The sequence below is a fragment of the Schistocerca serialis genome, chromosome 5, assembly GCF_023864345.2.
Source record: "Schistocerca serialis cubense isolate TAMUIC-IGC-003099 chromosome 5, iqSchSeri2.2, whole genome shotgun sequence".
NCBI lineage: Eukaryota > Metazoa > Arthropoda > Insecta > Orthoptera > Acrididae > Schistocerca > Schistocerca serialis.
Window position 1 is genome coordinate 716,326,394 of NC_064642.1, and position 12,197 is coordinate 716,338,590.

General features: G+C 40.3%; 1 protein-coding gene and 1 long non-coding RNA gene across 7 annotated transcripts in view; one reads left to right on the forward strand and one right to left on the reverse strand.

Moving 5' to 3' along the window:
* Positions 1 to 12,197, forward strand: part of LOC126482318 (integrator complex subunit 7) — a 157,635-nt gene that overhangs the window by 136,427 nt on the left and 9,011 nt on the right.
* LOC126482320 (uncharacterized) overlaps positions 1 to 12,197 on the reverse strand; it is a 54,248-nt gene that overhangs the window by 31,818 nt on the left and 10,233 nt on the right. For 2 of the 6 annotated variants that reach the window (XR_007587627.1, XR_007587625.1), the window contains exons 3-4: positions 10,637 to 10,752; positions 7,490 to 8,090 (exon numbers count right to left, since the gene is read on the reverse strand). The exons of 1 other annotated variant lie outside the window; for it this stretch is intronic. This is a non-coding gene — a long non-coding RNA (uncharacterized LOC126482320). Of the gene's footprint in view, positions 1 to 7,489; positions 8,091 to 10,636; positions 10,753 to 12,197 lie in introns of those variants that run through there. 3 more of the 6 variants (XR_007587630.1, XR_007587629.1, XR_007587628.1) reach the window with 3 other exon arrangements.

Genomic DNA, 12,197 nt, shown 5'->3' on the forward strand with positions numbered 1-12,197 from the left:
ACTGATGGTACAGGAGTGCTGTATTTCCCAAGTAGGTGGTTTGTGCATTAATCCACTCACAGTCAGAAATTAAAATTGTCGCATCATAAGCGAAGTGAATTAGGAAACGCTGGGAGAGGGGGTATCGAAATCACTGACCATTACTGATGGCTTGCCAACTGGTTAGGAAGACCAGAAGCTAAAACAGGAGAATGTGATATTCCCATTGGAAACCTCTGAATTGTGTCCCTGAGTGTATGCATGTGATATGTATTTGTGTTGTGTATGGGTGGGGTAACTACATCTTATTTAAAGCAACGTAACATCCAGTGTACACGTGAACATGTGGGTCTCTGTTTAATAGCAAGACAACAGAGGGTAGGTGAAGCGTAGTATGAACCGAATCAGAAGGAAATACTATGACCGGCTTTGGGTCTTTGTGATCGCCCATAACACCATGCTGGGTGCACTCCCCTGGGAAGACAGAATACCAGTTGACAATCTCGTAGCTGCTTAATGTGGGTAGTACCAGTCATATTGACTAGCCCGTTGCACAGGTGTTGAAGTGTTTATCTGATTTGTGAAACATGTGAATGGAGTACCAACATTCATGTTGCACCTCTCTTTCTTTAACTGCTTGAGCTGTGATGAAAACAGTGCAAAACTAGATGACTTGGTGTGGGAAAATATGAAGGGGTTATCAGTATCCATTGTGTTCCATGATTGTTCGAATACTTACCGATTGATTATTGATACACCATTTTATTTCACATAAAAGTATCGGCATTGCTTACTGGTGTGAATAACCAGAGGGGTCTGTTCATTCCGTGCAATAAACTTCCAGCGAATGACTACTGGATACTGTAACACGGGAGAAATGATGCCTCAGTATTACTTTGCTGGAGAAGCAGGATAGAATCAGTACTGTTGGAGTGACTTAGTCCAGATTAACCTGAACAAGCATCTCCTCAGCCGAATGAAGAACAGAGCAGAACTGATGGCACGGTGGTAGGATATAACAAAGAAGGATTCAAAAAAGTACCAGCAGTATGGGTGGCCGTACGCTGCGTCTTGTCTGTCGGTAAAGAAATATGTCGTGCAATAGTAATATGCATTCACTTTGTTAACCGTGGGCATAAACAGGCACTCCTGCGCATGTTGATGAGAAAATCCCATGTTAATAGGGATTGACATAGTTCTCAGTTCCAGCCGCTTGCAGCTTGTTGTAAAATTATTCTATGAAGAATCAGCATGTCAAAATGCACCCTGTGCTGGTATTTGTGCCCCCTAGATATCCCTGTCTAGTGCTTCACACTCAATATATTATCAGTTGTTAGTGTGTCCCTTTATTACTGTCATGGTAAACTGAGTAGAGTTTTCACAGTTATATTCAACCTTCATTCATAAGGCAGCTCAACCAGATGTGGACAACAGTAACTACTGCTAGGTTTTGCAATAGGTCATATACCACTGAACTGATACCAATATTGTATGTGATGTGGCCATGGTTGGATGGTAGCAGGAAAAGAGCAACTGGGCTATCAAGATAATTTTGGCAAAAATTCAGAAGCAACAGTTTGCATTTTCAAAAGTGGAGTTTTATTGGCTCCAAACTTATTCTCAAAGGGGCACAGACATGTTTCACTCTTTGACGACAGAGGGCTGCCACAGCCAGACTGAGGGATATACTGCCCAGAAGGAGAAGGAACTGGGAATGCATCCAGTCAGGAGGAGAGTTGGCAGGCAAGAGGCTGTTGCAGTGGTACCAGGGAGCTCTTGTCAGTCCACTCCACACTCCTTCCACTGGCTGGTCATGGGGCACTTTGTGTGTCTCTCAGTCATCAATGCATTTGGAATAGCATGCCCTGTTATGGTGCTCATTGTGGGGAAGCTAGGAAAGCTACACATGTAAACTGAGTGTGGGAGTAGGTGCACATCAAGTAACATCCGGTACCACACCAGCCCAGGCCCAGCCACTGTTTCATCATAAAATGAAGTAAAAAAGTAAATTTCAAAAAAGTTATCCCTCAATCCTTCCATTAATGGAAGGACTGACTGCTCACCATGCACAAAGCCAGTGTCTCTGCCCATCATTAATTCTTCTATTTAGAAAACAGCACATCACATTTCTTTTTCCATTCATAACTTTGCCTGATGTAAGAACTGCCTTTTCTGAAATGACAGTACAGTGTGGAGTTCATATTTCTTCTAGAGAGTCCATCTCCAAGAAACTGCTTTTATATAAATAAATCTCTCATGCCTTTTGTAGGCACCTTAAGCAGACAAATTTATACTCTTCTGACAAAGGACACATATCAGGTAAACAAAACTCATATTTAATGCTTCAATAATATATTCCCCCCTTGAACCATGGGCCTTGCCGTTGGTGGGGAGGCTTGCGTGCCTCAGCGATACAGATATCCGTACCATAGGTGCAACCACAACGGAGGGGTATCTGTTGAGAGGCCAGACAAACGTGTGGTTCCTGAAGAGGGGCAGCAGCCTTTTCAGTAGTTGCAGGGGCAACAGTCTGGATGATTGACTGATCTGGCCTTGTAACACTAACCAAAACAGCCTTGCTGTGCTGGTACTGTGAACGGTTGAAAGCAAGGGGAAACTACAGCCGTAATTTTTCCCGAGGACATGCAGCTTTACTGTATGGTTAATGATGATGGCGTCCTCTTGGGTAAAATATTCCGGAGGTAAAATAGTCCCCCATTCGGATCTCCGGGTGGGGACTACTCAAGAGGGCGTCGTTTTCAGGAGAAAGAAAACTGGCATTCTACAGATCGGAGTGTGGAATGTCAGATCCCTTAATCGGGCAGGTAGGTTAGAAAATTTAAAAAGGGGAATGGATAGGTTGAAGTTAGATATAGTGGGAATTAGTGAAGTTCGGTGGCAGGAGGAACAAGACTTTTGGTCAGACGAATACAGGGTTATAAATACAAAGTCAAATAGGGGTAATGCAGGAGTAGTTTTAATAATGAATAAAAAAAATAGGAATGCAGGTAAGCTACTACAAACAGTATAGTGAACGCATTATTGTGGCCAAGATAGACACGAAGCCCACACCTACCACAGTAGTACAAGTTTATATGTTAACTAGCTCTGCAGATGACGAAGAAATTGAAGACATGTATGATGAAATAAAAGAAATTATTCAGATAGTGAAGGGAGATGAAAATTTAATAGTCATGGGTGATTGGAATTCGGTAGTAGGAAAAGGGAGAGAAGGAAACATAGTAGGTGAATATGGATTGGGGGTAAGAAATGAAAGAGGAAGCCGCCTCATAGAATTTTGCACAGAGCACAACTTAAGCATAGTTTACACTTGGTTCAAGAATCATAAAAGAAGGTTTTATACATGGAAGAAGCCTGGAGATACAAAAAGGTTTCAGATAGATTATATAATGGTAAGACAGAGATTTAGGAACCAGGTTTTAAATTGTAAGACATTTCCAGGGGCAGATGTGGACTCTGACCACAATCTATTGGTTATGAACTGTAAATTAAAACTGAAGAAACTGCAAAAAGGTGGGAATTTAAGGAGATGGGACCTGGATAAACTGACTAAACCAGAGGTTGTACAGAGTTTCAGGGAGAGCATAAGGGAATAATTGACAGGAATGGGGGAAAGAAATACAGTAGAAGAAGAATGGCTAGCTTTGAGGGATGAAGTAGTGAAGGCAGCAGAGGATCAAGTAGGTAAAAAGACGAGGGCTAGTAGAAATCCTTGGGTAACAGAAGAAATATTGAAATTGATTGATGAAAGGAGAAAATATAAAAATGCAGTAAATCAAGCAGGCAAAAAGGAATACAAACGTCTCAAAAATGAGATTGACAGGAAGTGCAAAATGGCTAAGCAGGGATGGCTAGAGGACAAATGTAAGGATGTAGAGGCTTGTCTCCCTAGGGGTAAGATAGATACTGCCTACATGAAAATTAAAGAGACCTTTGGAGGAAAGATACCCACTTGTATGAATATCAAGAGCTCAGATGGAAACCCAGTTCTAAGCAAAGAAGGGAAACAGAAAGGTGGAAGGAATTTATAGAGGGTCTACACAAGGGCGATGTACTTGAGGACAATATTATGGGAATGGAAGAGGATTTAGATGAAGATGAAATGGAAGATATGATACTGCGTGAAGAGTTTGACAGAGCACTGAAAGATCTGAGTCAAAACAAGGCCCCAGGAGTAGACAAGTTCTATTAGAACTACTGGCATCCTTGAGGGAGCCAGTCCTGACAAAACTCTACCATCTGGTGAGCAAGATGTATGAGACAGGCGAAATACCCTCAGACTTCAAGAAGAATATAATAATTCCAATCACAAAGAAAGCAGGTGTTGACAGATGTGAAAAATACCGAACTATCAATTTAATAAGTCACGGCTGCAAAATACTAATGCGAATTCTTTACAGACGAATGGAAAAACTAGTAGAAGCCGACCTCGGGGAAGATCAGTTTGGATTCTGTAGAAATATTGGAACACATGAGGCAATACTGCCCCTACGACTTATCTTGGAAGCTAGATTAAGGAAAGGCAAACCTACGTTTCTAGCATTGTGGCAGGGGTAAAATACAGAAAGCGAAAGGCTATTTACAATTTGTACAGAAACCAAATGGCAGTTACAAGAGTTGAGGGGCATGAAAGGAAAGCAGTGGTTGGGAAGGGAGTGAGACAGGGTTGTAGCCTCTCCCCGATGTTATTCAATCTGTATATTGAGCAAGCAGTGTAGGAAACAAAAGAAAAATTTGGAGTAGGTGTTAAAATCCATGGAGAAGAAATAAAAACCTTGAGGTTCGCTGATGACATTGTAATTCTGTCAGAGACAGCAAAGGACTTGGAAGAGCAGTTGAACGGAATGGACAGTGTCTTGAAAGGAGGATATAAGATGAACATCAACAAAAGCAAAACGAGGTTAATGGAATGTAGTCGAATTATGTTGGGTGATGCTGAGGGAATTAGATTAGGAAATGAGACACTTAAAATCGTAAAGGAGTTTTGCTATTTGGGGAGCAAAATAACTGATGATAGTTGAAGTAGAGAGGATATAAAATGTAGACTGGCAATAGCAAGGAAAGCGTTTCTGAAGAAGAGAAATTTGTTAACATTGAGTATAGATTTTAGTGTCAGGAAGTCATTTCTGAAAGTATTTGTGTGGAGTGTAGCCATGTATGGAAGTGAAACATGGACGATAAATAGTTTGGACAAGAAGAGAATAGAAGCTTTCGAATTGTGGTGCTATAGAAGAATGCTGAAGATTAGATGGGTAGGTCACATAACTAATTAGGAGGTATTGAATAGAATTGGGGAGAAGAGGAGCTTGTGGCACAACTTGACTAGAAGAAGGGATCGATTGGTAGGACATGTTCTGAGGCATCAAGGGATCACCAATTTAGCATTGGAGGACAGCGTGGGGGGGTAAAAATCATAGAGGGAGACCAAGAGATGAATACACCAAGCAGATTCAGAAGGATGTAGGTTGCAGGAGGTACTGGGAGATGAAGAAGCTTCCACAGGATAGAGTAGCATGGAGAGCTGCATCAAACCAGTCTCAGGACTGAAGACCACAACAACAACAACAACATTATTATTTTTGCTCTCCTTATAGGCTATTATTGCAACACTGAATCACAGATGTTCTGTGTAAAAATCTCCTCAGCCAATGACAGTGGCCACAATAGCATCATGACCACATAATTTCTGTATTTCTCATTCTTGTATATATTTGACCCCACACAAAGACAGAATATGTCCTGTATGAGAGAAATGCACCTAAAGTTTAATTTTCAGAATTATTAGTTTGTTCATCAACTTAATTCTAGGAACATATCTAAAAACAAAGATGATGTGACTTACTGAACGAAAGCGCTGACAGGTCGATAGACACACAAACAAACACAAACACTAACACACACACAAAATTCAAGCTTTCGCAACAAACTGTTGCCTTATCAGGAAAGAGGGAAGGAGAGGGAAAGACAAAAGGATGTGGGTTTTAAGGGAGAGGGTAAGGAGTCATTCCAATCCCGGGAGCGGAAAGACTTACCTTAGGGGGAAAAAAGGACGGGCATACACTCGCGCACACACACACACATATCCATCCACACATATACAGACACAAGCAGACATATTTAAAGACCTTTAAATTTGTCTGCTTGTGTCTGTATATGTGTGGATGGATATGTGTGTGTGTGTGCGAGTGTATACCCGTCTTTTTTTCCCCCTAAGGTAAGTCTTTCCGCTCCCGGGATTGGAATGACTCCTTACCCTCTCCCTTAAAATCCACATCCTTTTGTCTTTCCCTCTCCTTCCCTCTTTCCTGATGAGGCAACAGTTTGTTGCGAAAGCTTGAATTTTGTGTGTGTGTTTGTGTGTCTATTGACCTGCCAGCGCTTTCGTTCGGTAAGTCACATCATCTTTGTTTTTAGATATATTTTTCCCACATGGAATGTTTCTCTCTATTATATTGATATCAGTAATTTGAACCCAACAATTACGTTTGTTATTGTCACTGTTGCATTTCAAAATCTTTTCTGCCATCTTATTTTCTCTTTCTGTTTTTGCCAGTAGTTTCACTTTGTATTCACCTTCTCCTTTTTACCGTAATCTGCTATACAATTTTATCCTGCCTATATATACTCAATAATACGTAACCCACTTCCAAACCATAACCAAAAAAATTTTTTTGCCGCTTTCAACACTACCGCCGCTATAAAATCCAACATTTCTAGTTCACAAACAGTTCCTTTCACCTTTTAAACAACCATTTCGGCTAGTTCTAATAACTTTCGCTTTATTTCAATTTCCGTTTTTCCCCACATCACTGATAATTTTTATCCGTTTCCCACAGGTTTTAACGTCATTATTTCTCCGTCAGACAATTGTTAGCCTCATTTTCATAATCTGCCACCACAAAACCACTCCTTTTAATATATTACATGCAGTTTTTTCGAAATTTTCCCGAATTTTTCCGTCCTTTAACGTTTTTTGGCGGCAACTCTAATTGTATTTTTTTTTCTTAAAAAGGGTCTTTAAATATGTCTGCTTGTGTCTGTATATGTGTGGATGGATAGGTGTGTGTGTGCGAGTGTATACCCGTCCTTTTTTCCCCCTAAGGTAAGTCTTTCCGCTCCCGGGATTGGAATGACTCCTTACCCTCTCCCTTAAAACCCACATCCTTTTGCCTTTCCCTCTCCTTTCCTGATGAGGCAACAGTTTGTTGCGAAAGCTTGAATTTTGTGTGTGTGTTTGTGTTTGTTTGTGTGTCTATCGACCTGCCAGCGCTTTCGTTCGGTAAGTCACATTATCCTTGTTTTTAGATATAATTCTAGGAACAAGTTCATACAAAAGTATACTTTGTGCACATTGTGGTGCCCACAACTCATAAATTTTGGGAAGAAAGTAATATTTACGTATCACTAAGAACTATTAATAAACATATCTTTAGTTGCTGATAGTTTTAATTGAAATAATTATCAGCAGGCAACATAAAATTGTTGTAGCAGCTTATATGGTATCACTGTTACTATGGTGTCATTAATAAAAGTAAAATAATTAGAGGTCCTCCTGCATCACTGTCATTGTGGGTAAAAGATATTTCTACCACAGAGTAATCTTGTGCATGGCACATTTCAAGGCTTTCTGCTGATGTGTGAGGAGAGCAGAAATGAGTTGCACATTGATACTGCCTAGTGCTACATATGCGTACCATGAAGTTAAGTGGTAAGGATTCAAATATCAGACTTAAACTGTTAAAGTTCCTTAGTCTGATACAATCACACCCTCAGTCCTTGTGGAAAAATTCACTGCACCAAATTCACTAGCCACAAAGCCTGTGTTCACAGTTCTGTAATAGAGTTTGCTATTAGATATTGTCACAACATGGAAGAATTTGCTTGAGCTGACAGAGTTTTTAAGTTTGATTTATCTTCACCTTCTGCCTCTGCAGAAATGTTCTCTGCACTGTGGTGATGAGTGTTGCAGCATTAGTACCATCTTCAAGGCAGTGTGCATAGGGTTCATGTTCAAATTCAATGGAAGAGCAAGTTCCAGATCCTGCACATGATTGCGAAGTTTGTTGATCTTGCCAGTGATGTGGAATAGCCTGTTAACATTGTCCATTATCTCAGCATGTATTTAGCCATTTGTCAGAGATATTAGTTTGAGAAAAACACAAAAGTTCTTAATTGGGATAACCAGTTATGTGGTTAGGTAGACAATCCACATTAATGAAGGTATGTAACGTTTAAGCATATGGAATTAACTTTTTATTTTCATAAATATTTATTCTCGTAAATATGTACAAGAATGTGTGGTCAAGAAGATAACAAAAAAACTGAATTTACAAATTAAGGCCAAGATAAAAAAAAAGTGTATCACAGATGTCAGATGTACATACTGATATTCTCACGACACACAAGCACAAAGTGCACCAGTGCCACAACAGTGTGTCAGTTTTAGCTGAGTGTGTTTTAGATTCAGACAAATAAACAGATGCTAGTTCACCTGAAGAATTGCAGTCTATTTTAACAGAAAGTGTCGTGAACGTGGTACACATTTTACAATGCTGTGAGTTGTCCAAGCTAATACCAAAATATTAGGGAGGAGTTCTTATCATATTATGTGGGTTGGTGGTATCTTATTTTAGCCTTTCCTCCACCATTCTATTCAGTTTTTAAGGTTTCAGAACAATGACTACATTTTCAGTTTGAGTGACAGTACCAATAAATCGGTATTATTGAGTGAGAATGGGAAAGACTGCAGTTGTATGCCATTTTGTACATTATGCCTTTGTAACTTATATAAGCTTACCATTGAGTGCCCTAAACGATCTCTCTCTCTCTCTCTCTCTCTCTCTCTCTCTATCTATCTATCTACCTACCTACTTCTTCCCCCCACCCCCACCCTCCCTCCCTCCTTCCCCCTGCCTCCCCCTCCCTATCCTTCTCTCTAAAAACACACACACACACACACACACACACACACACACACACACACACACTACTGCACAATCATACTGAAAACCTTTTAGAAGTTGAAAAACATGGTGTGAACTTGGGTGCATTTATCTACTGCCTTACAGATCTTGTGGATGAAACTAACAATCGAAGTTTACATCATTGATGTTTGCAGGATCCAAATTGACATTTGCAACTTCCAAAAGTGTGGTACATGAGAATAAAATGTGTTGAATCATTCTACTACAGACTAACATCATTGATACAGTCCTAAATTTACATACATCTGTTGGAACATCGTCATCCTTGATAGAGGAAATGACCTTCACCATTTCTCAATACTGTGATACTACAGTTATCTACATAAACTGCTGTTAGCGGGGCAGCAAATAACTTTGTATAATGCATAGAAAATCAAACAGGTATCTCATCAAACCCTGTTACTGATTAATTGTATGATAAAAACTAATACATGTATGAAATATTTGTGAGCAAATGTGCATAATTGCAAGCTCATACAATCTCCATATCTAGTTCTGTAATCCATTTATCCAATGTGTGGTGAATGTCCTTTATATTTTTTGTATGTTCAAAAACCAACAGTGTGGTGGACTGACTTCAAGGATGCACCACAGTCACAATTTGCAAAACCAGTCCATCCTCACTTGTGCAGTAGATAACCAAATCTGCCACATCCAGTTCGAATCCAGTTCATAGTCATCCACTGATTGTGGGGAGATTGAATCCATGTATCTGCATGGAAAAGTTCTCAACTAGATGTTTGCCTCCAGTGTGCCCACATCCACAATTTGCAGAACCAGCCCATCCTCACTTGGGCAGTAGGTAACCACATGTGCCCTGTCCAGTTTGAATCCAGACGATGATCCTCCACTGATGTCTGGGGTGATCGAATCCTTTTATCTCAATGGAAAGGTTATCAACTACAAGTTTGTTGCATACTGATGGCTCTCGGTGGTGTTCCCTTGACTCATTGACACTGATAGAGGACCCAACAACGTTGACTGCTGTGCACCATGACAATTGTCTTGATTTCAAGCATTGGTGTTATACTGGAGCAATATATTGAAGAATGGGTGATGCTAAGAAAGCAATAGTGATAAGATGAGACTGAACACTCTGAAAAGTCAAAGACATACAAAATATTGGAAGGTCCTTTCCAGTTCATAGAATTAAACCCAGTCGTATTTTCTCTGATGAAAAATTTTAGTTAATTTTTCGTTTTCTTGACTAGTTTCAGAAGACACAATTCAGTATTTTATCCTGGTATTTGTCTTTCCTTTTGAGGCCATGTCATTAGTGATTAACTGGATGGACAACTTTATGCAAGACCAAGCTTTTTCTTTGCCATGGAAGGAGGACAAAAATTCAAAATATAGAAGTGATTATCTGCTCTGTGTGTGTGCACCTCTTCAAGACCCACAATTCACATCTTTGTGAGTGGTTACCTGTCCGAATCATTTGTAAAATATATCTACTAGTTTCTGGGGAAGAACATTTATCAGTTACTTCTAGTTCACGTAGTATTTTTATCTTTAATAACAAAATGGCTCTGAGCACAATGGGACTTAACATCTATGGTCATCAGTCATCTTTAATAACACATATTGCACCTATAAAAGTATAAACTACACTTTACATGCATCACAGTTGTCCCAGATAAATTTTGCAATACCTGTGGCTGGTTTCATTGTGTTTGCCATGTTAAATGTGCCCGCAATTTATCACATCACTTTACTACACTGTACTCTCTATTTCCTTTCTTCTGGTGTCCTTCCATAGGCTACACTTCTAAATCAATGGAAAAAAAAAAAAAAGAAAAAAACCGTGTTGTTAGCTTTTAATATTTGCACAACAGTTCCAAAAGTTAGATTGGTGTCCAAATTAAAGCAAAAAACAGAATTTTTACAAGGTTGTGTTTATTTTGCCACAAAACAGTATAAACAAGTGATAGTAAAGTAGAAATAATGTAAAGAATACAGAATGTAAACAACTGCAACAAGCATAATGTTAGATAAAAATGTTCCACATTTTTTCCAGCTTAACTGATTTGCACACACATACCGACAACTGGTTAAAATGTGCAGTATAGGGTGTGACCACCTCTGGCTGCAATACAGGCCTGACAGTGATGGGTCATGCGGTGAATGATATCATCAATCTCGTGTTGAGGCAATAACGCCCATTCTTTCTGCACAGCTGCTCACAAGTCTTGGAGAGTGGTTTGTTGATGGCGAAGTGGTGCAACGTGTCTCCCTTGTGCTTCCCAGATGTGCTCTATGAGGTTGAGCATTATGGTCCATCAACACAAAGTATGGGCCCACAACACCTCATGACAACCACACATGAGGTTCCAAGATCTCATCATGATATCTGACAGCAGTTAAACCTTGCCAATTCACCCGTAAAATTTCATGAAGAGGTATTTGAGTGATCAACATAATCCCTGCCCCCATCATTAGTGATCCTCCGTGATATCGGTCGCTTTCCACAATGTTTGGGTCTTGAAATCATGTTCACCATTCCCTCCAGATGTGAATCCATCGAGATCACTCTCCAGACCAAATCGGGACTCATCTGTGAAAAGAACATTGGCCCACTCTTCAACCATCCAGGTAGCATGTTGACGACTCCACTCTAGATGTACCTTTCTTGGAAGACACGTCAGAGGCACACATACAACAGGTCTCTGATGGTAAAGGGCACTCTGCCGAAGCCTTCTGTGCTCTGTTTGCCTCGATACAACATGTCCAGTGGATGCTGCAAACTCAGAAGCCAGCTGCTATGCAGTACTAAGGCAGTACCGTCGTGCCCTTACAGCTAAATAAAGGTCCTCTCTTTCTGATGTCACACATGCTCAGCCCTGCCCTGGTCTTCAGGATACAGTTTTAGTCCCAATAACTGTCGCCTCATCTGAGGAACAACAGAACGAGTCACATAAGCCAAAGGGCCACATCAGTTTGCAAATGTCCTGCTTCCATTTCTCGTATAGCTGTCCATCACACAGAGAGTCTGGTAGGTGTCTTCTCTGTGTCATACTGCACCACTTGTGACTGTGTACACAGTAATTGTGGATGTGGGACTACCTGGCAAACGCATCCTGTTTGATAGGTGCCCTGTCGTCGTCATTTGCGTTGTTGTCTGTTGACCAGAATGCCATCTTCCATGCAGAACATGATCGTTCAGACATCTGTTGACAGTTTGTACGATTATATCATGAATGAGACACAGGATGG